This window comes from Apus apus, chromosome 4, assembly GCF_020740795.1.
Source record: "Apus apus isolate bApuApu2 chromosome 4, bApuApu2.pri.cur, whole genome shotgun sequence".
Lineage (NCBI taxonomy): Eukaryota > Metazoa > Chordata > Aves > Apodiformes > Apodidae > Apus > Apus apus.
The window spans coordinates 107,628,945-107,649,454 of NC_067285.1; the positions used below are offsets into that span (position 1 = coordinate 107,628,945).

Here is a 20,510-nt window from a genome sequence, read left to right on the forward strand (position 1 = left end):
CTGTATTGTCCTTTCTATTTTACAGATGAAGAAATTAAAGCACTAGGGATGTTAGAGCTAATGTTTTCCAGCTTGGACAACAGAAGGTAAGCACTTACATCCACACCTTTCTTCCTCAAGGGGAAGTACACAACACTTTCAAACTCAATTTTGCACCTGTTTATTGAACAAGATACATATAAGCTTACCCAAGAGCTTAAAAACCCAAACAAACTAGATTTGCTGACAAAGTCACTAAATTTTCTTAAAAAGAATAGACTCAAAGTGTGTGTCTTATTTATTTCCCTTAGTGAAGCCAAGACTGAGGAGAAAAATGAACACTAGCTCATCAGGAGGCTAAACATCCAGGAAGAAAAGAGCTATTTAAGTATAAAAGAATAAACCTGCCATGAGAATGGATTGATCTCAATTAATCACAAATAAGCACAGACTGAAAATTAGGGGGAGGTTTGTAAGAGTCAGAAGATTGAGATCTGGGGACAACTGGGTAGTCTGGAGGCAAATAACATCACTTGGGTTGAGATGAAGTTTGATCAGAATCCAGGAAGGATAAGGAGATGCTGTACCAGCACCTCCAAGGGACTGTATTTGGTGGCCCAGCACGTCCTTCCGCACGTTGTGTTCACAGGACAGCAGACCAGTTTCCTAACACCTGAACACACATAAATGCTGGACAAACTGGTCTTCCTCCACGCAGGGAAGCTGGGGTGCTTCTTATTTAGCATTTCAGTCATTTGATTAGGAAATTCTATTTCTGCAGCAGGAAGAAACTGAGTACCTGGTGATATCAAATATCGCTCTCCTTTTCAGACCTGCGGTCCCTCGTACGCCAGATTGCAGCTATTGTGTGAAGAATTCTCAGTTCCTTTTTGTGCCTGGTGGCTGATTGAAAGTTCATATTATTTATGGCAGAAAACAGCAGTGCACTTTTGAGCCTTAGGAAGCTGAGAAAGTGCAGTGGGTGTCAATCAATTATGCTATTCAACTTATTTATGAAACAAGACAAAACAATGTCTAGGATATGAATTCTCATCTCAATAGGATCCTCCCTGATATAAAATGTCAGAGCTGAAAAAGGGTCAGCTCATGACCCTTGAATATTCTTTTAAACTATTTGCAAATCAATACCTTTTCTCTGGGTTTGTTCAGGGACCATCATTCCCTTTTATTATAAGTCATAGGGCATAGACTGCTTATGAGTGAGTATGGAGACAGATCACTGCACTAAAGGAGCAGCTGGCTTTGGGGACTGGGTCTGACTCTCATTTACAGGGGAGCCTCAGCTCACACTACCCTGGTAGTGTGTTTAAAGTTAGTATAATTACGTGGTTTTTTCCTGACTCTCATGGTTCCTTCACATCTGCTGAAAAAGCAAAGTCGTCCTTCTCTCTGTGTGCAGTTGGGATTGTCTCTCTCTTTTACTAGTGTTTTTACCAGCCATGAATGTCATCTCCTATTTTCTGTTCCATGTGCTTAGTGTCAGGAGGTCCTTGTGTAGCTGGGTTTTGGATTTGCAGTCCCAAATTTTCTCCCTCTCTCTCTTAGCTGTTCTGTTAGCTATAACCTGTTTGGTACAGGTAGGGCTTGAGTGGACAGATGGCCTGATCCTCAGCTGAGCATCTGGCCTATTAGGCTCTCTAAAAAGGCATCATCTTTACAAATCCCAGTCTTAATCTCATTGCCTACTGTGTGACCTGTGGGGATTTCAGCTCAGTGCCAGAGAGGGGAGGAGGAGGATGAGGAGTGTAACTGAAGGATTCATCTGAGTCAGGGGAAGGGAGGAAGGTGCCTGCAGGACAAGTCAGCTGGACTGAGTGCTGGGGATGGGCCCATTTCTCACACAAGGAGATGGAGTGGGTCAACAGCCCTGGCTGGACGAGAGAGGCTAACTTGAGCTCTCCTGCAAGGAGGACATACATAAATTAATTCTTTGAAATAGGTGGTTTGGACCTTTGGATAGGTTTGTCGAAGGGACCTCCCATTGCAACTCCTTGTGGCACCTCTTTTCTCCATGTGAACACTTGGCATCATCCTAATGCCTTTCAGCAGCACTTGGTAAGCTGAAGTCCAGGCAGGTGAACCAAGGATAAAGCAGAAGAAATGCCCAGTTGTCTACTGAGCTATGTCAATGAGAGCTTTTTGCACTGGGCAACCTTTAAAAGTCCCTTCCAACCCCAACTGCTCTATGATTCTATGATAAAAGGAAGAAGGGGAAGACAACATTCACATCAGTGATCCTGTCTACCAACAGCATGACATTCCTCAGAGGAAACCAATACACAGATTTTTTTGGCTAGATGACCAGGTATGTGGTATATCCATAAAACACTTGTGAGAAATGGACTCTTCCTCTTATTTATTTCTGTTACAGAATGAATATTGAGGCAGATATTTGGTAGTGATAACAACTTGACAAAAAGTGAAGAATTAATAAAAAAATTGTTGTACTTTCATAGCACTGAATGACCTGGAAATGGTATTGAATTTGGCTCTGATTCATCCAACCACAGTCTGACTTAGAGGTAAATCTGAATGTTAAAGGTCTAACTACCACAAAACCTCAGACCCAAAACAATTTGGAGCTGGCTCAGATCAGATTCTTTTAAAATTCAAGGTATTGAATTTGCTATTTGAGATTTCCTCTCACAAAATTCAGAGGAATTCTGTAAAAATAAATAAACACAGCTACACTGTTTATTGTAGCTAAGTATAGAGGTGGTCCTCCTTCATTTTTCAAATCTAAAATATATTGGATTTAAAGTTATTTTTAAAAGGCCAAGGTAGTACTTGTTGTTGTGGGTTTTTTTTTCTTGGACCATTTAAATATCTGAAAAACTGAGTGATTTTGATAGGTAGAGTTTGTACTGCTATAAAAAAAGATCAGTGAAAGTCTCCTGCACATCTGTGAAAGAAAATTTGGACACTGCTTCTTGTGGAAGTTTGTTTGCAGCCTGTAATTCTACTGCAGGCCTGTACTGTTGTCTGCTCAGGTAGGAAACATGAAACAGAAGACCCCAAAGAGTTTTATCTTTTGTACAAGGTTTTATCTTATTTAGGGAATTCTGGAGAAATTGCTGTTCAATAAATTCCTACATCAACCCAAAAGGGTCAAAAGGAAAATTAACCCCTCGGTATCAGCTGGACTGTAACACAAGTTTCTCTACTTTTTGTAGAGAGCAAGTTTAAGCCAATCAGTCAAAAAATTAGGTTCAGGCTTCCATCTAGTTAAGTTATTAAGAAACATTCTTAACTTTAAATGCATTTAGACTTCTATAAAATACCATTCAAAAGGACTATTCACAGGTACATCTTAGCTCTGATATGTGTAGGGAGGTGCCACAAGCATAACACTTCCCTCAAAATAAGACATCAGAAATTCTTAGGATCAGAGTAAAAACCAAGCATCTTGCTAGCTATTAATTTGCAGTTAAAGTAAAGAAAGGAAATCCTAAAATAAGAAACAGATATATGTATTTTAATTTGAGTTATGAAAGAAATAAATTTAATATAGCATTCATTGGAAAAACTTTCTAGACAGCTCTGTCGTTGAATAGTGAAACAAAACTGGGTGAAAAGATATTGAAGAATGGAATATGAACGTTGAAAAAGGAAATTTCCAGTCAGCCTAAGGTTTGTTATTAATAGACATTTGCCACACAATACTTCTTAGAAATAGATTTGGAGTTGGAAGTTCACTGTGTTGCAGCTATAAAAAAAATAAATAAAAAAAGAACAAGCTGATGAATCGCAGTTGCTTCCCTCTAAATAAAGAGCAACTAACCAAGGAACCATCTGTTGGTGTATGATTACCAACTTTCTTTTTGTCTTTCAAAACATCCTGAGAAATCAAGGGCACGGGGAGCAAAGCAGAGAGCAGACACGCTGCAGGCTCGCCGGCAGCCGGCCCCAGAGGATTGGATCCAATCCTTGCCTTTCCCCTCTTGGTGCACTAATTTCATACTGCTGGTTTTCATCTGGACTGCCTGTGTATTTCAAATACGTGCTGAGCACCAAAGAGGTTATTCTGCAGTAAATGGGGCTGATTTTTGGTACGGTTGAGACTTGCAAAGCAAAACTTTTCTAAGAGAAGCAAATCCTTAAGTCCTCTCAGTTGGTGAAACAAACAGCATAATATTAATTCATTTTTTTTCCCCTGCTATTGAATAGTAAAAAGCCTGGGATACCCTGGGAAAACATATTCTTAATGGTTTTCTTAAGGCTGAATGCCTTACCAGCAGTAAGAAAGACAAAGCAGTAAGATCTAAGGCCTCTTAGTCTCTAGAAAACTGCATAGGTTTTTATGCTGGAAAAATGAGGGATTTATTCCTTTTTCTCAGTCAGATGAGTTCAGGGTCAATGTACAATTTCTCTTTTTGTTTCTATTCCAATGAACACCTATTTTGGGGTGTTTTATTCCCCCAAACTCCATCTGACTCTGCTCACACTCACCGCATCTGGCTCTTTGTTGCCGAAGGCGCTTGCGGGGCCTGTAGCCACCTACCCGCAGCTCACGTGGAACCCACAGCCCACAGCCCCCTTTGGGAAGGAATAGCCATGGACCTCAAGAGGTTTGCCAGTGAAAACTTGCTCAGGTCTTAGCCAAAATTGTATTTTTTATGTTATATATTTACAAATCCCACTGCCCATGGCTCCATCCCTTGCCCTTCCCTCATCTCCTCCAGCTGTTCTCATGCCCCAGGCACCCTTGCCCCAGGGTCCCCTCTCAGCTTCTCTCCCCACTGCTTTTACTGTTGTCCCCAGCTCTTAATCCATGCTTCCCATGTCTGGCATAGCGACTGAGAGAAGGTGAAAAGGCATATAAAGGTATAAATATTTCTTTCAGCAAGACTGCATCTGGAAGTGTTTCCTGATGGAGCTGTCACCCTAAAAAAAAAAATAATTCAAAAGTCTAGTCCCAACATGCATGTAAAAATAGACAAAGAGGCATCTTTCCTTTGCACAGCCACAAAAAGAAAGACTCCCTTTGTATAATCAATAGTAAACTCTGGGTGCATGAAATTCAACAGACCTGAAGTTGCCATGATCTCGTGCTTGATGCATTTCTAAAGGAGGCTAATGATGGGAGAGCAGACTGGGATAGGGTTCCTACAACTACATGAGTAAATCAACTGTTTACGTGTACATCTTGACAGTTTGTCATGTTGGTTTCTGACTCTTGTCAGGTGCAAATGGGAATACTCCCACAGAAGTTGCTATTTTTTTAATGTGATATACTGATTTACATGTTAGCATCTCACCAGCCAGTGCAGCATCTAGGTGTCAGTGAACCTCCTGTGGGCACAGAACTAAGCAAATTTGCAAGCAGCTCTAACAAGTACCATCCTGTTGTATGCCAGGAAATTCTGTAAGACTCATTAAGTAGTCAGCAAATAAGACACATTTGTTGCCCATTAAAGAGTAAGTTGGAAATAGAGAAAGGAAACTCATGCCTGGCTGTGATTTTTAAGGGAGAGTATTAGCAGGAACAGCCACAGTCTGTTTAGTAGTTGGGTATGAGTTAAAGCAGGAACCAGAGTGAGAGGAACTATTTTAAATCAGCTCTATTAATATCCTGAAAGTACATTTAAAAGCATCAGCAGTTACAGCCATCTTTGACTTTTCCAGGAGGAAGTTGCCATTTGTTGTAGAGCTGCTGTTGCTTTAATTTGACACTCAATCTGTGTTTTCCCCACAGTATTAGGTATCTTGGGCTCTATCCAGGACACATTTGGAAACGAACTGATCCCTGTAGTTCCTATGCAACGATGAGATTTACTACTTAGGTCGCCGCGTATCTTTGGTGAGTCAAATAAACATAAGGAGCATTAATTAGGGCTGCTTGCTGAATTTAGTTTGCATTCACATAACCTGATACTGGAGCTGGTGGGGCCAGGCTGGTTCACCCAAGGTCGCACAGGGTGAGATAGGCTGCTACGAGGGCTTGGATCAGCTGTGGGATGAAAAACACACCAGCCCTGCTCATTTGCTATCCAGGCTTTAGGCTGAATTTGGGAAAATCCTGGGGGTTTACCTGAATTAATGATCTTAAAGGTTATTTCCAACCTAAGTAATTCTATGATCCTATGAATTTAAAGAATTAAGGCATAAAAAACCCCAATCAAACAACCTTTCCTGGGTAAGGAGAGGTCTGAGAACGTTTAGGGACATGTCAGCAGGAGAGTGCTTCTGCCAAACTGTTGCTTTGGCACACCACAGTAGTCAGACATACATGTGTGTAAATGAGTGTTATAGATCTTAAAAATGCACGTTTAAAGTATTTTAAAATCAGGTTTTAACTAGGGAGTTTGTAAGTGAGGCCTGAAAGGGTTATTTATTTATTTTCTCAGTTCTTCATTAACTGTCATCTCTAATGAAGGACATTTTCTGGAGCTGTTCGTCTCCAGGCACACTGAAATAAAAACCCTGGGCTGCTGGTTCAGAAATCCCACCAGCTTTCCCTTTTCTTGGCTTCCAAGTGCCAAGTCCTGGCAATCTCAGAAAGGAAGGATTTGAAGAGGTACAACTGGGATTAAGGCACTTCCCAAAACACATGCTTGGCCAGTGAAGCCAGCACGTATCAGTGGACTTGCAAACATTTTACAATTTAGTTGACACCTTGTGCTAAGGATGGAAGTCACCTGCTGAGACCCAGCCAAAACTTAGCAGAAGCAATCTTGTTTTCACCAAGCCCAAACAGGACAGAGGGAATCTTTGGTGTCCTACCTGGAGGGTTGCCATCAGCTCTCTCTGGTATCCTACCTGGACTGGGGCTGTGATCAACAATTTCCTTTTAAAATTATTTTATTGCTCACTTACCACTGGTTTCCAGGGCCATCTGTGTTGAGGTTAGACGAAGCAGGGCTGGAGCCCACTGTCACTCAGGAGCATTTCAGCCATACCTGCTGGGTATGTGAGAGTGCTGCAGGGACTGCAGTGCTGGAGCTGCCTTGCCAAGCATCATGGATGGAGCTGGTAAGGCTTCAAGTCCCTTATGTGTTTGGGAGGTTAAACATGGGTGGACCTGTCTTGTTCAGACATGCCCCTTTCTGCAACATGCACAGGGACACAACTAAAGCTCCCAGTACTTCCATTTGGGTTATTCTTACTCTGGGGCACTGTCTGCTTTTGCTTTTTATGTCAGCTGTTTCTGCCAAAGGAGATATGTGTTTTAAAGGTACAAACATTTTTAATAGCTTTACTCTTACCAGTGTCACGTTAATTCACTGCTGATGCTCCAGGTTTGATTTTGGGAAGTGTTGGTTCCTATGTGCAGAGCAGAGGAGGAGAGGAGCAAGGTGGATCTGCATCCTTTTAACCTTGCCACAGTGGATCTGCACAGGCAAATGCTGGTTCCTGCTGCAGAAGATGACCAAATCAGCCTCAGCTGATGCTAAAGTTTCCAGGAGACTTGAAAACTGGGGGCAGATTGCCGTGGCTTTCCTGCACTAATGGGGGGCAAAACATTTCAGCAGTGCCCCATTGCCCCCTCTCTGGATGCTCCCTTGTCCCTTCCCAGAGGGACTGAGGCCCACAATTTCCCCCCCATTGCTGTCACAGCATGTCAGCAGCATGGAATACAGATAAGGGGATTTAAGCTGGCATATCCCTGCTAGGGCCCAGATATGAGGCATACCCCCTGTCTGTGGGTGCTGGAAGGATTAGGAGTGCTTTAGGTGCCCTGTGGTTGAAAAAGATGCCTTGTTTGAGTGAGGTCCCACATCTTGGCAGGGTTGCTCATCATGGCCAAGGGTGAGGAGTGACAGATGCCCTCATGGACATTGAGCCCTTGAGTCAAGCTACAGTGCTCACGGCAGAAGATCCACCTCTACCCACTGCAGAGAGCCAGGGGTAGGGTGAGGATAGGAGAGTCCCAGAAGAATAATTTTAAAAAGGAGAATGAGGTCACATTACTGAGGATGAGATCAAGAGATAAAATAAGCATGTAGGGCAGAAAGGTTGCTGTGCTAAATGAATTACAACCACCAAGGAGTGTTAGGAAACAAGGAGAAAGGTGCTATAAATACAGTAAAGTAAGAAAAAGACAGCAGCAGGCAGAAGCCCATTACCTAATGAGGATCAGGAGAGGTATAGATGACCTACAGAAGGCAGAGATATTTAATGACCTTTTGCTTCAGTTTTCTCCAGCAAAAAAAAAAGCACTTCACTGTGATATAAAGCTGGCAAGACACAAGAGGAAAAGAACAGACAAGGGAGAACATGGTTAAACTGAATCTAGTCACCAGAAGATACAAAGGGAAACAGGCAGCTTTGGAGTGTGGGTGTAACATTTGTCCTCAATGAAGAGAGAAATGTGGACCTAAGGTTACATACAGCACTCAGCCCCAACACTTGCCAGAAAAGGTGCAATGTTTGTTTGAAGTAGGTCTGGATGGAAACTGGGGGCACCTGAGCTTAACCAGTGGCTCTGTCACAGCTTCTCACATGACTTTGGGTGAATGCAACATCATTGCTCTTTGTAGTGGGATAATTAGCATCCCTCATTACTCCAGAATGAGATTTTTGTCTCTTTTGACTGTAAGCTGTTTGGGTCTGTTATTATCTGCAAAAGGGACCATCACTGGACTTTTATATGCTGCCAAGTGCAATTAACAGGGATGGGTGTCCCCACGTGCAAGTTGCTGGATAAACTCACATGAAGGACCATCTTGTTGGGTCTTCTAGTCTACTGCTGTGAGCTGTATGAAGGAATAAAGAATGATGGTTCAATTAGGTATGTCTTGCTTTGATGCATGGTAGGCATGAAATGGTAAAACAAGGCTAAAAGTTGTGAATGACTTGGTGGGAGAGATTTTGCTGGTAAGTTTGGGTGAGAAGAACCAATGTAGAGGGAGTTTATGTCAGAACCATTGAAGACAAAGAGAAAAGAGATAGTTTTTAGGATTCCTACTTCCTAGTACTTCTAGTACTTTCTAATCCTACCACCAACCTTCTATTTGCAGGTTAAAAGAAGTTCAGAACATTATCAGATTTTCATTCCAAAGCCCAAGTGGTGTTTAGGGATTATGCAACAGGAGATACATGCCACAGAAAGACAAGAGTCTGCATATTCAGTCCTGTAGAGGATTAACATGTCCATGACACCCTGCGCAGGTGACGGAATTATATGAGTTTCATGTGTTGCAAAAGCTTTGGTGTATGATTAGAACCTGATGTATTCAGCTTCTGGGCTGATGTTACTCTTCTATTTATGTGGTTGAAGAAAAGGAAAAGGAAGAGGCAAGCCTTCAGGGGCAGTGACCCTGTCTTTATGCAAACCTGAACAGAAGGAGGGTCTTTACTTCCAAGAACTCACTTTCTATTCTTGCCACACAAAGAGGGCTCCAAAAGAATAGGTCCTTGGAGCTAACAAGGTTGATGATCAAGGAAACCTCTGAGCCTTTTGAATTCTGGGCTTGTGGAAAAGATTTAGTCCTTTCCTGAACCGACCCTGGGAAGCAGAAGTTATGAAACCCAATTTAAAGACTGATTTTAAAACTGGTTCTGCACAGACATTTTCTGCTTTTCCCTGAAACAATACAGCATGGACCTCTGCCTTCACCTCCTGAAGAGCCAAATAATGCCCAGTATTTCCCATATGATTGCAACAGATGCCTTCAGCAGCCAATAGTAGGCCCAAAGTTAATGTTTAACATTGAATGGGATAGAAATACAATGGCACTAAATTATGGTCAATATAATGGCAGATGAGAAGCAGCCTTGCTGCAGGGATGTCCTGCTGGGAATGATCCTCTCAGGGGCTGTTACACAGAGCAGCCTGCTGTAAAGGACAGCATGAAGAAATACAAATAAGTGCACACGGGAGGATGGGATGTGCTCCAGAGGAATGAGCAGTGCAAGGGTAGGGCTGGGCTTTGAATAATTTGATGTGATGGTTTTATGTCCACTTGTGTTTTACACATACAACATGATGGTGAGAGCAAAGAGAAAGGCTGTTGGGTGATCTTCTGGTGCCTGCTTTCAAACCTCTGGGTGATGGCAGCTATGCTGAGGCACTGGCTTACTTTGTCCTCTCATAAAAATAGACAAAGGTGCTAAAGAGTAAATAAAAATACATGTATGACACTGTTTTCTGGTCCTCAAATTCAGCTCTTTCTTATATTTCTTTACACAGTGGCTTCCTTGATGATGCTCTTGAACATGTTTGTGATGGTGGAATTCAGGATCTGTAGGGCAACAAGGGGGGTCCGCAGCAAGCTTGCTACCCTGGACTTCAGGAGAGCAGATTTCCACCTCTTCAGGGATCTGCTTGGTAGGATATCATGCCACAAAATCCTGGACAGAAGAGGAGCCCAAGAAAGCTGGTCAATATTCAAAGCCCTGGAACAACGCTTCCCAAGAAGGAGGAAGGCAGGCAAGAACGCCAGGAGACCTGCATGGATGAACAAAGAGCTCCTGGACACTCTTAGACAAAAAAAGGAAAGTCTTCAGAGGGTGGAAGCAGGGAACAGGTAGTCTGGGAGAAATACAGAGAAAGTTGTCTGAGAAGCCAGGGATCAGGTTAAGAAAGCTAAAGCCCAGATAGATTTAAACCTGGTCAAGGACATCAAGGGTAATAAAAAGAGTTTCTACAGGTACATCGGTGATAAGAAGCAGAACAGAGAAAATGTGGGTCCTCTGCAGAAGGAAACAGGAGACCTTGTCACACAGGATAACTGAACAACATTTTTGCCTTAGTCATCACCAGTAACGGCTCTGACCACACTGTTCAGGTCACAGAAGACAGAGACAGAGACTGGGAAAAGGAAGATCCACCCACTGTAGGAAAAGAGCAGATCTGAGACCATCTAAAGAACCAGAAACTGCACAAATCCAAGGAACCTGACAAGATCCATCTGTCAGCTCCTACGGGAACTGGCAGATAAAGTTACAACAGCACTTTCCACTGTATTTGAAAAGTCACGGCAGTCTGGTGAAGTTCCCACTGACTGGAAAAGGGGAAACATAACCCCCATTTTCAAAAACGGAAGAAAAGAAGACCCAGGGGAACTGCAGGCCAGTCAGTCTCACCTCTGTGCCCAGCAAGATCATGGAGCAGATCCTACTGAAGGCTTTGCTAAGGCACATGGAAAATGTGGAGGTGGTTGGTGACAGACAATTTGGCTTCATCAAGAGCAAATCATGCCTGACCAATTTGGTGGCCTTTTATGATAGGGTCACAGCATCCGTGGACAAGGGAAGAGCAACTGACGTCATCTACCTGGACTTGTGCAAAGCATTCAAAACTGTCCTGTATGACATCCTGGTCTCAAAACATGGAAGGATATGGAATTGATGGATGGACTGCTTGATGGATAAGGAATTGGCTGAATGTTCACTCTTAGAGAGTAGTGCTCAGTGGCTTTATGTCCAGATGGAGACCAGTGATGAGTGGTGTTCCTCAGGGGTCAGCAACATGGACAGTGGAATTTAGTGCACCCTCAGCAAGTTTGCTGATGATACCAAGCTGTGTGGTGTGGTTGATATACTGGAAGGAAGGGATGCCATCCAGAGGGAGCTTGACAGGCTGGAGAGGTGGGCCTATGCCAACCTCATCAAGATCAAAAAGGCCAAGTGTAAGGTCCTGCACCTGGATTGGGGCAACCCCAAGCACAAATAAAAGCTGGGGGGAAAATGGATTGAGAACAGCCTTGAAGAGAAGGACCTGGGGGTGTTGGTTGATGAAAAGGTCAACATGAGCCAGCAATGTGCACTTGCAGCCCAGGAAGCCAGCTGTGTCCTGGGCTGCGCCAAAAGAAGTGTGGCCAGCAGGGCGAGGGAAGTGATTCTGCCCCTCTGCTCCACACTTGTGAGACCCCACCTGGAATACTGTGTCCCATTCTCAGCACAGGAAAGACATGAAGCTGTTGGAGAGGGTCCAGAGAAGGGCCATGAAGATGATCAAAGGGCTGAACACCTCTCCTATGAAGACAGGCTGAGAGAGCTGGGGCTGTTCAGCCTGGAGAAGAGAAGACTCTGAGGAGATCATATAGCATCCTTCCAGTACCTGAAGGGGCTAGAGGAAAGCTGGGGAGGGGTTTTTTACAAGGCCATTGAGGGATAGGACAAGGGTAATGGTTTTAAACTAGAAGAGGGTAGATTTAGGTTAGACATTAGGAAGAAATTCTTCATTGTGAGGGTGGTGAGACACTGGAACAAGTTGCCCAGGGAAGTTGTGGATGCCCCCTCTCTGAAGATGTTCAAGGTCAGGTTGGATGGGGTTTTGAGCAACCTAGTCCAGTGGGAGGTGTCCCTGCCCATGCAGGTGGGTTGGAACTGGATGATCTTCTAGGTCCCTCCCTACCCAAACCATTCTATGATTCTGTGATGTGATTCTGTGTTTACCAAAAAGGTAGCTCCAGTATGGCAGTTATTTGCTAGGAGATTGGTGAAATGCTACAAGGAACCACAATAAACTAGCTTAGGAAGAGTGTATTTGAGGAAGACTGTAAGTAAGTTTTCTTGATTCTTAAGTTTCTGTTTCCAGCCTAATTTCTTGCTGTCCAGGTGTGCCACTGCTGGTTGAACTGCATAGCTGAGTGCTTTGTGTATCTGAAAACAGCAACTCGATCACCTGCTGCCTTGTGCTCAGCTGCAGGAGAGCAAATCACGAAGGAAGTGGGTCCATGCCTCTCTCTTGAGCAACAGTGCTGCCAAACATGAGAGGTAACAAGTGCAAAATGCTTGATGTGGTTGCTGATGTTGCAAATCCAGGAAATACGTCACTGACATTCCTGGAGACTTCACAGCATAAACGTGGTGTGAGAAGAGAGTAAGTTCTGTCAGGCCTGCTGGTCGGATTCGTTGATGAGTTTTAATTTTTTAAGTTTGCTTTCTGTTAAGATCCTGACTCCTGTTGATCCCACTGGAAGAAATAAGATGAAGTCGGTTAGCATCAGTCTGTTGCAATGTCCTTCCTCACTAGCAACGAGCAAATCTCCTCCACCACTCCACTGGGATGTCAAGTATGTACCAAGCTGCACCAAAAGGATGTAGCATTGGCATTAGCACATCGTGGAGGTGCCCGGGACTCTGGTGTGAGCCATGTTTGGTCGTGGCTTACTCTCCCAGGGCAGGTGCACCCCAGATGCTCTCTTCTGCTGGGCCATATTTCACAAGTCTCATCTTCTCCCTTTTGTGTGTTTTCTTTAACTTTGTCCTGTGGAGAGAAACAATGGAGCTGACCTCAGGTAGGAGCCATCTCCACAGTGATGCCCAGTGAACACTGACCCCAAGGGCCAAGGACAGGAGCTGAGTTTCACATATTTTTGGGCCTTCTTAACAGCACGGCTCCTCCCACTCCTGCTCACATAAAGATGAAGCAAAGCAGAATGTCTCCAGAGGTCATCAGTGCTGTGTATAGATAGATCCTAAAGACATTAGATGGGCACTGAGCAGCAGGTTTAATAGAGGCTGCAATAACACACCCCTTCCAAGAATGGCCAGTGGTACATGGGGCCTGACCCCACATTCCTCGTGCATCCCTGACCTCCCAGAAGTCAATCAGACCTTTTCTGTGGCACCATTAACTTAGAAGATTTATGTGCTTCAGGCAGGGGGAGGAGAACTTGATTTCATTTCCAGCAGAGTTTTTTGCTTTCCTACCCTCATTCATATTAATGATAATGGACATGGATTCAGCTCAAGTAGTCAGGGAAACAGCTCAAGCTTAGTTTTGTTCCCAAGCAGATGTGAACTGCTGGCTTATTATTTAACAAAGTTGTTGACAACTAATGGTTTAATTGGGAGGGCAATTGATTTTGGATAACATTTTAAAACTGCAAACTCAGCTCAATAATTTATAACCCCTGTGGTGCCCTATTGCTTTGGCAGAGTTAAGTGGATTGATTGGTCATAAACTTGCATTGGTTTCTTGTTAACATGAACCATGTTTAATGCTTTGTTATTCATATTGATCCACAATTTTCTGAAAATATAAGTTTTCTTTAAAAAGGAAAGCCCCTGCAGCACTGGATGTTGCAAAGAGGTGCTCTGTAGCACGCACATGCAGTTTAGCTTCAGAAAATGCTGGTTCTCATCACACCTGGCCTGTTTTTGGACAATATGAAGTTGTTATGCAGTCTATTGAGCTGTGCATGTTTCATTCCTCCCACAGAAGGAACAAGAGGTGTTTAGCACTGGATGAGCATGAGCCTGCACTTTTAATCAGGAATTATTTGGAGCGAGTTGAATCTACCTGAGAAACATGAAAGGAGGGTGTGAGCGTGAGAACAGAGTCTCCTGTGAGAGGAGCAGTGAGAGACAACACAGGGCAGCCTGTGGTCTAAATCCCCCTTTCCTGAACCCAGATTGATCCAAAGGCAGTCCTTCTTTCAGGTGACTTTCAATTAAGTTTTTATTTTAGAAAAGGTGGCATCTTTGGCACCAGTAAGAGGAGCTAAAGGAGAAATGCTCTGGGTGGCAAAAGGCAAGTCACTCAACTTTACTGTCTGAGCTCTTCCCTTCTGCAAAACAAGGACAATGAAACCCGGCTGTTTCAACATGTTGTGAGGATTAGTGGATTAAGCAGGTCTGATCCTGCATGAATTGAAGGTTGCCAGTCTTTGAGAGTGTTGGACATGGCAATATTAATGTGTTGGTAAATATTCACTAGTGAATTCTTAACTATTATTCTGAAGAGTGAGGTTCTTCTCAGCATCTCCCAGGATTCACTCCACAGTCCCTGGCACTGGGCACATTAAAGGAACCAGGACAAATGTAGTCTGTTCTTTCTGCTACGTTGGTGCTTCAAACCTTCATTCATGTGAATGATCTTCATCACTCTACACCAGCTGTAAGTTGTCTGGCAAAGAACATTGTTGTCTCCTCTGCTTGCGAACATCTCCTGGGGAGGTGAACAGGTCCTTTCTCACTGCCTCCTGACACAACTGCAGAATAGCCATCTGCCCAGAAGAACCTTTGTGATTCCCAGCAGGATGAAGGCAGGCAGGAAGTGTAGGTGGATTGGCACAAGGCTGCAACCTGAAACCCAAAAAATAATTCAAGGAGAAGAGAGGTGGGCCATGAATGAACTAACTCAGAGCCAGCATGATCTTCAGTTGTGGTGAGTGAAGAAATGTTGTGAAATCTGTGTCTCTGTGCAATATCTTTCCTGGCTAGGAAAGGCACTGCTCCAGCAGTAACTCCAGAAAGCTGATTTTCTGCAAACTTAAGCTCATGTTGCAATCAGCTCTGCTGCCTGCTACAGAGCTCAAGAGAAGAGCATACACACCTACCAGAGCAAGGGATTATCCAGAGACACATCAAATGTTCACTGCAATCCTAAATTGTATCAGCTGGAAAACAGCAGGGCAACTGTTTTTGGGGTGACTCATATAACTTTCCAATTTTTGGTGTATTTTAATTTTCAAGTGCTTGGCATCACTGAGACAGGATGTTTTGGATTAACAGTTAAACAGCTCAAGTGCAAAACCAAAAGGGCCTGTTAAAGTAAGTGAGGGCTTTGCTTTGAGGTTTATGGGAAGAAGAGCCAAGTCTATAGGATCCAAGGATGTAGTCCTGCAAAACTGGTTTAGTGGGGAAAGTGCATGGGAAGAAACAATAAAATCAATGAGGCTTTACAGAGATCTTGGCAACTCTTGTACTATCTTGCTTTAAAATGCACTTTTCTGGGGTAAAGAGAATGTGAACACAATATTGGGTCCTCTCCTACTTGAGATATGAAGCATAATCCTGGTCATCCTTATGTTCAGAAAGATATAGGAGAACTGGCACTAAGAAAAGCAAAAAGGAAAGAGAAGAACAGAGCAACTTTCATGCATAGGCTGCAACCTGTTTGAAGTGAGGTGGCTGAAGGCAGTGAAGTGAAGACACGTGTAATCCTGACCAGCATGGAGAAGGTGAACACAACCCAAAAAGTCAAAGGCACCCAGTCAAACTATCAGTTTCAAAATAAATTTTACCAAAGCACTAATTTTTCACCCAGTGGAATTGTGGAAATAATTGGTAGGGGTTCTGTGGAGGCCGAAATTATAAATTAGTTCAAAAAGGCATTTTCAAGGAGGAAGAGTCCATGAACATTTATTAAATACAATGTTCTTCCAGCTTGGCAAATCCCTGGGTGACTGCACTTTGGGAGGGTACATCATGGAAATACTTGACCTATATGTGCCATGCTTCCTTTCCTTAAGGCACTGACACTGGTAAGGATAGACTAGATGGGGCATTGCCCTGACTTGGAGTGATCTCTTTTGGTGTTATTCCACATTTTTGCCCATAAATGTCTGTGTAGAATGAGAAATTACTGTATGCATTTTAATCTAAAAATAATATATCCTGATACTAAGTTTTAACTACCTTAGTCCAGCTTCTGCGTTACCCAGACATTCAGGGTTGGATTCACATCTTTAGCATAAGCAGGAATCCCATATCTTATTAGCAATGACCCTCTTTGCCACCTGAAAAGATGTGCAAAATTAAGATGTCCTTTCAGGTATACCCTCTAGAAACACAAGTAATTTCTTCTGTGAAATAACTCAACATGATTGTCAGTGCATTTCTGACCTCTGGCTTGTAGTTATCTGGGGGATTTTCAAACTTGCTGCTCCATCCTGCTACTCCATTACTCTTCTTGGGTTTTTAGGTCAGGGAGCCCAACTATGAACATGTGCCAACCTCTTTTCTTGAAGATCTGAAACCTTTAATGAGCAGGCCAGGTCTTCATCTTGTGCAACTGGCAGAAATCCACTGCCTCCAGGAAAGTTACAGCACTTTATAAAGTATTTCTAAGTACCTACATTCATGGCTCTTTGTATCCACCTCAACAATTTCCTGGAGTTCCTCTGTACAAATGTAGCTCTGTTGCAAAAGTGATATTGGACATCTTCAGGTTAGCATATTTACCAATGAAAACCTATTTTTTTCAAGGTGGAAGCAGGTATCCTTCAAAATTATTTTCATTTTCTGCCAGCTATATTAATTCTCTGGGGTGAAAGATGGGTTTTCTTTAGCTGCTGCAGACATTTGCTCTCTGACCTTTTGAAGTTACTCTTCTTTATCTTTCTCAGTGTTCTTCTGGAGCTAGTTCTGATATCTAAGGTACTTCCAATTTTTTTTTCTTTTTTTCCTTGCCTTTACTGACAAAGTCTAGATAGACTGTTGAAACCACTGCAAGACTGTTGAAGCCCCTTTGAAGCTAAGGATTTAGCAAAATGCAAGTAGGAATTGGACATTTTATGTTCCTAGCAAGTGCAGAGAGAACTATAAGTCTAAAGCTAACAAAACTAGAGACTTGGAAATATTATCAGATCTCATCCTTCAGAGTTTAAGAGTTTAAATAGAAGGGTTTAGGTTGAAATTGTCCTGGCAGACAGATTATCCCACAGCTGCATGAATTTTCTGTAAAGCATCTGATGCTGACTTACATGTTCAAAACTGCCTCTCGTGGATGTACATTAGGTTGGATTTGGGGTGTCCCTGTTGACTATTGCCCAATTCACTATTTTAAGCCTCTCTGTAGGAGTTTGTTTAAAAACACAGTGAGACTGTCTTCTAATCTGAGACAGACCTCTCTTTTTAAGGAATTGCTTCAAGATTTTGTAGTTGGGATTTTATCTTTTTTTCATCTTTTAAGGTTACTAAAACTCTGCTAGAATGGTCACCAGACAATTTATTATGGTGTGATCTCAGTAAAAACCCTTTCCTACCTGGAGCAATAATAAAGCTTGCTCATCTTTTGTAAAAAGCCAGAACTAAATGGTATGAGATAGTTAAAACTGAGATCCAAACAACTGGGTACTGCTGATCTGGAATGTATAGAGTAAGTGGCAATGTGAAAGAAAGATCAAACACTATTTTTTCAAGTTAGGAAGCCTTTGTATCCAATTCTGCCTTAAAAATGCTTGCCCTAATATTCTTACGTTTCAGATAAAATTAATATAAAATATATTGCAGAGTCTCCATCACTGCAGATTTTGGCAGAACAGCTCAGAGAGATGGACAGCCATCAGGAATGGTCTTGGCAGACAGATTGTCTGACTTCTACTTACAGGAGTTTCAGTCCTTGGAAAAAATGGGGCCATGGCTACCATGGAAGTGATGTCAAATAGAAGTGCATTCCTTAAAGAAATTTATTTATACATATGATAAAAAGTTTAATAAGGGAAGAGGTGTCATGGTAAGAATAATGGGTACGGATGACTTGTTTTTCAGGTATTTTAATGAATTCACTCTGTGCTCCTCAGGGAGATCTACCTAAATCTCTGTGCCTCCCCAGTCATCATGAGTCACTCCATGCATTATCTGTTGGTGGTATTGGTGGATATGGTTTAGGGGAGAACTTTGTAGAGTAGGGATGATGGTTGGACTCAGTGATCCCAAGGGTCTTTTCCAACCTGAATAGTTCTATGATTCTATGATTCCATTGAAGTTTCAGTCTTCCTGACTCTGTATGGAGATATTTGCTGTGTAAAGGATTCACTGCCAAGGCATCTAGCCCATGTTAAAACGTCAGTTTGGGACAGGCTGCCCAGAGAGGTTGTGGAGTCTCCTTCTCTGGAGACATTCAAAACCTGCCTGGACACCTTCCTGTGTGATGTGCTCTGGGTGATCCTGCTCTGGCAGGGGGGTTGGACTAGATGATCTTTCGAGGTCCCTTCCAACCCCTTAAGATTCGGTGATTCTGTGATTTATCCATGTAAAAGACTATCTGCTTTGTTGCTAAAACATTGAAATTGCTAACAGTAATTCAGAAACCACCCCAGTATAGGGAGAATTTACTGGGTAGGGAAGGAAATGTAGGAAGATAGGGACAAACACACATCTAAAAGCTTATAAAATGAGTTATCTTTACAGGGTTTCTCTTTAAAATCCCATTTAGCTGTACCATTCCTACTTTCCTACTGTAGGAGCATTAAGTGTTTGTTTTCCCATTTGCAAAAATCTCCTCTGTGCCTCGATTTCACAACAAGCTTCACTCAGTTTTCTCTTATACTTTTCCAACACTACTAATTGAAGTTGCTATAGGTTTTATTTGATTGTAGTTGCATATTTAGAGGCAGATCCTGAAACTGGTAAAATCTTGGAAGCCATCATGCAGCTTTGGCAATGCCCATGACTGGCCTCTGACAACCACTGTGTCTTTATCCCACACCAGGATCACACCAAAGGGGCAGCAGCTCTGCCTTGTGCAGGTAGAGGTGGCCTTTTAATGCTGACATAAAATGGCAATGAAAAAATGTACCGAAAACAAAGGGATTCAGGGAGTCATGGGCTTCCCAGGGTGTTTGTGTCACCATGGAGCAGCCCAAGTTCTCTATCCTGAACGCAGATGCATCATTCCTGATGTTCTAATTCTACAAATGACTTTCCTTTTCAGAATTATTTTCTAACAGAAAAGATTTCACAGAGAAGCTTCTACAGGGGGAGCATTTTTCCTCCTACTTCTTAAAACACAACTAAATGTAGATAAGAATTCATAATAATATGGCCATTATCACCAGGCCATTTGCATTTTGGGCTATGTAAAAGCCTCATTCATCTTTGACTTGAAAAGTTCCTCTGCTTTCATTAACTGAACTTTGCCCAGGCAGAGATTTTGGGTCCTGTAAGACTTAATATTCCCCAGTGTTGTGCCTATTTTCTACCAGCTCATGCACTACTTCTCACTAGTCTTTACCTTTACAATTATTATATATTTTTACAGCAGGATCTTTGCACTGAGTTCTTGCCAGCCCTCTCTCCTCAGCAGTAAGGGTCCTTCTGCAGGCTGCTAAAAAGTTTCCTGCTCAGGGCTGGTGTAAGGCAAAGCCTCTACAGGCTTGTGCCTAAGGCCATTGCTACAGCATTTTCGTGCCTGCTTCATCTTTCCACTCTCATTTGTTAGGAAAACAAGTGTCTAGCTCATAAGTTTGTAAGGAAAGGTTTAAAATCTACTCTGAATTCATTTGTTCTTGCTAAATCTTGACCTGTTTTTTTTCCATCATTAGGGAAAGGCTTGGTCCCAGAGCCGTGGGGCTTAACATCTCCCCTGGGACACTGCAGGGCACAAGGACCAAAGCCTCATCAAGTCTGACCCCTGCATCCCCTCTCCTGTGCCACTTTCTCCCCTTCAACCATAACCTCTTCTTTTTTGAGCTTTATTTTTAAGTCCCCACCCACTTTCTTTTATCTGGAACGTGGACTTTATGAGGCTTCTCAGGACAATTTCCATGGGAAATATCTGGCTCACAATGGAGTCCTTTCCCATACTTTTGGGAGCAGAGGGGCAATTTTTTTCTCATAAAATGGACTGTGCACCATTGTGCATACTGTAAACTTCTGTCAGAGGCCTGAAGGAGGACCAGTTGCCTCCAGCTAACAATACCACTGGGCTAATTGGTAGAAATAATTATCCCAAACGCTGGAAAAACTCAATTAGATCAAAACACATTAAAATATTGTTCCCAGATACTCTATCTTCATTATAGAGAGACCACCCATGTGAGGCCAGTCCTCCCACTGTTGTACAGAGGTGTTATTATTTTTCAAAAGTAGCAAATTTCAGACTGGGTAGG

The 20,510-nt window shown here is 42.8% G+C and overlaps 1 long non-coding RNA gene across 2 annotated transcripts in view; it reads left to right on the forward strand.

Annotated features, from left to right (window-relative positions):
- The first annotated feature begins 8,417 nt into the window (after positions 1 to 8,417).
- LOC127384051 (uncharacterized) overlaps positions 8,418 to 20,510 on the forward strand; it is a 46,869-nt gene continuing 34,776 nt past the window's right edge. For both annotated transcript variants that reach the window (XR_007889357.1, XR_007889358.1), the window contains exons 1-2: positions 8,418 to 9,111; positions 10,133 to 12,663. This is a non-coding gene — a long non-coding RNA (uncharacterized LOC127384051). The remainder of the gene's footprint in view (positions 9,112 to 10,132; positions 12,664 to 20,510) is intronic.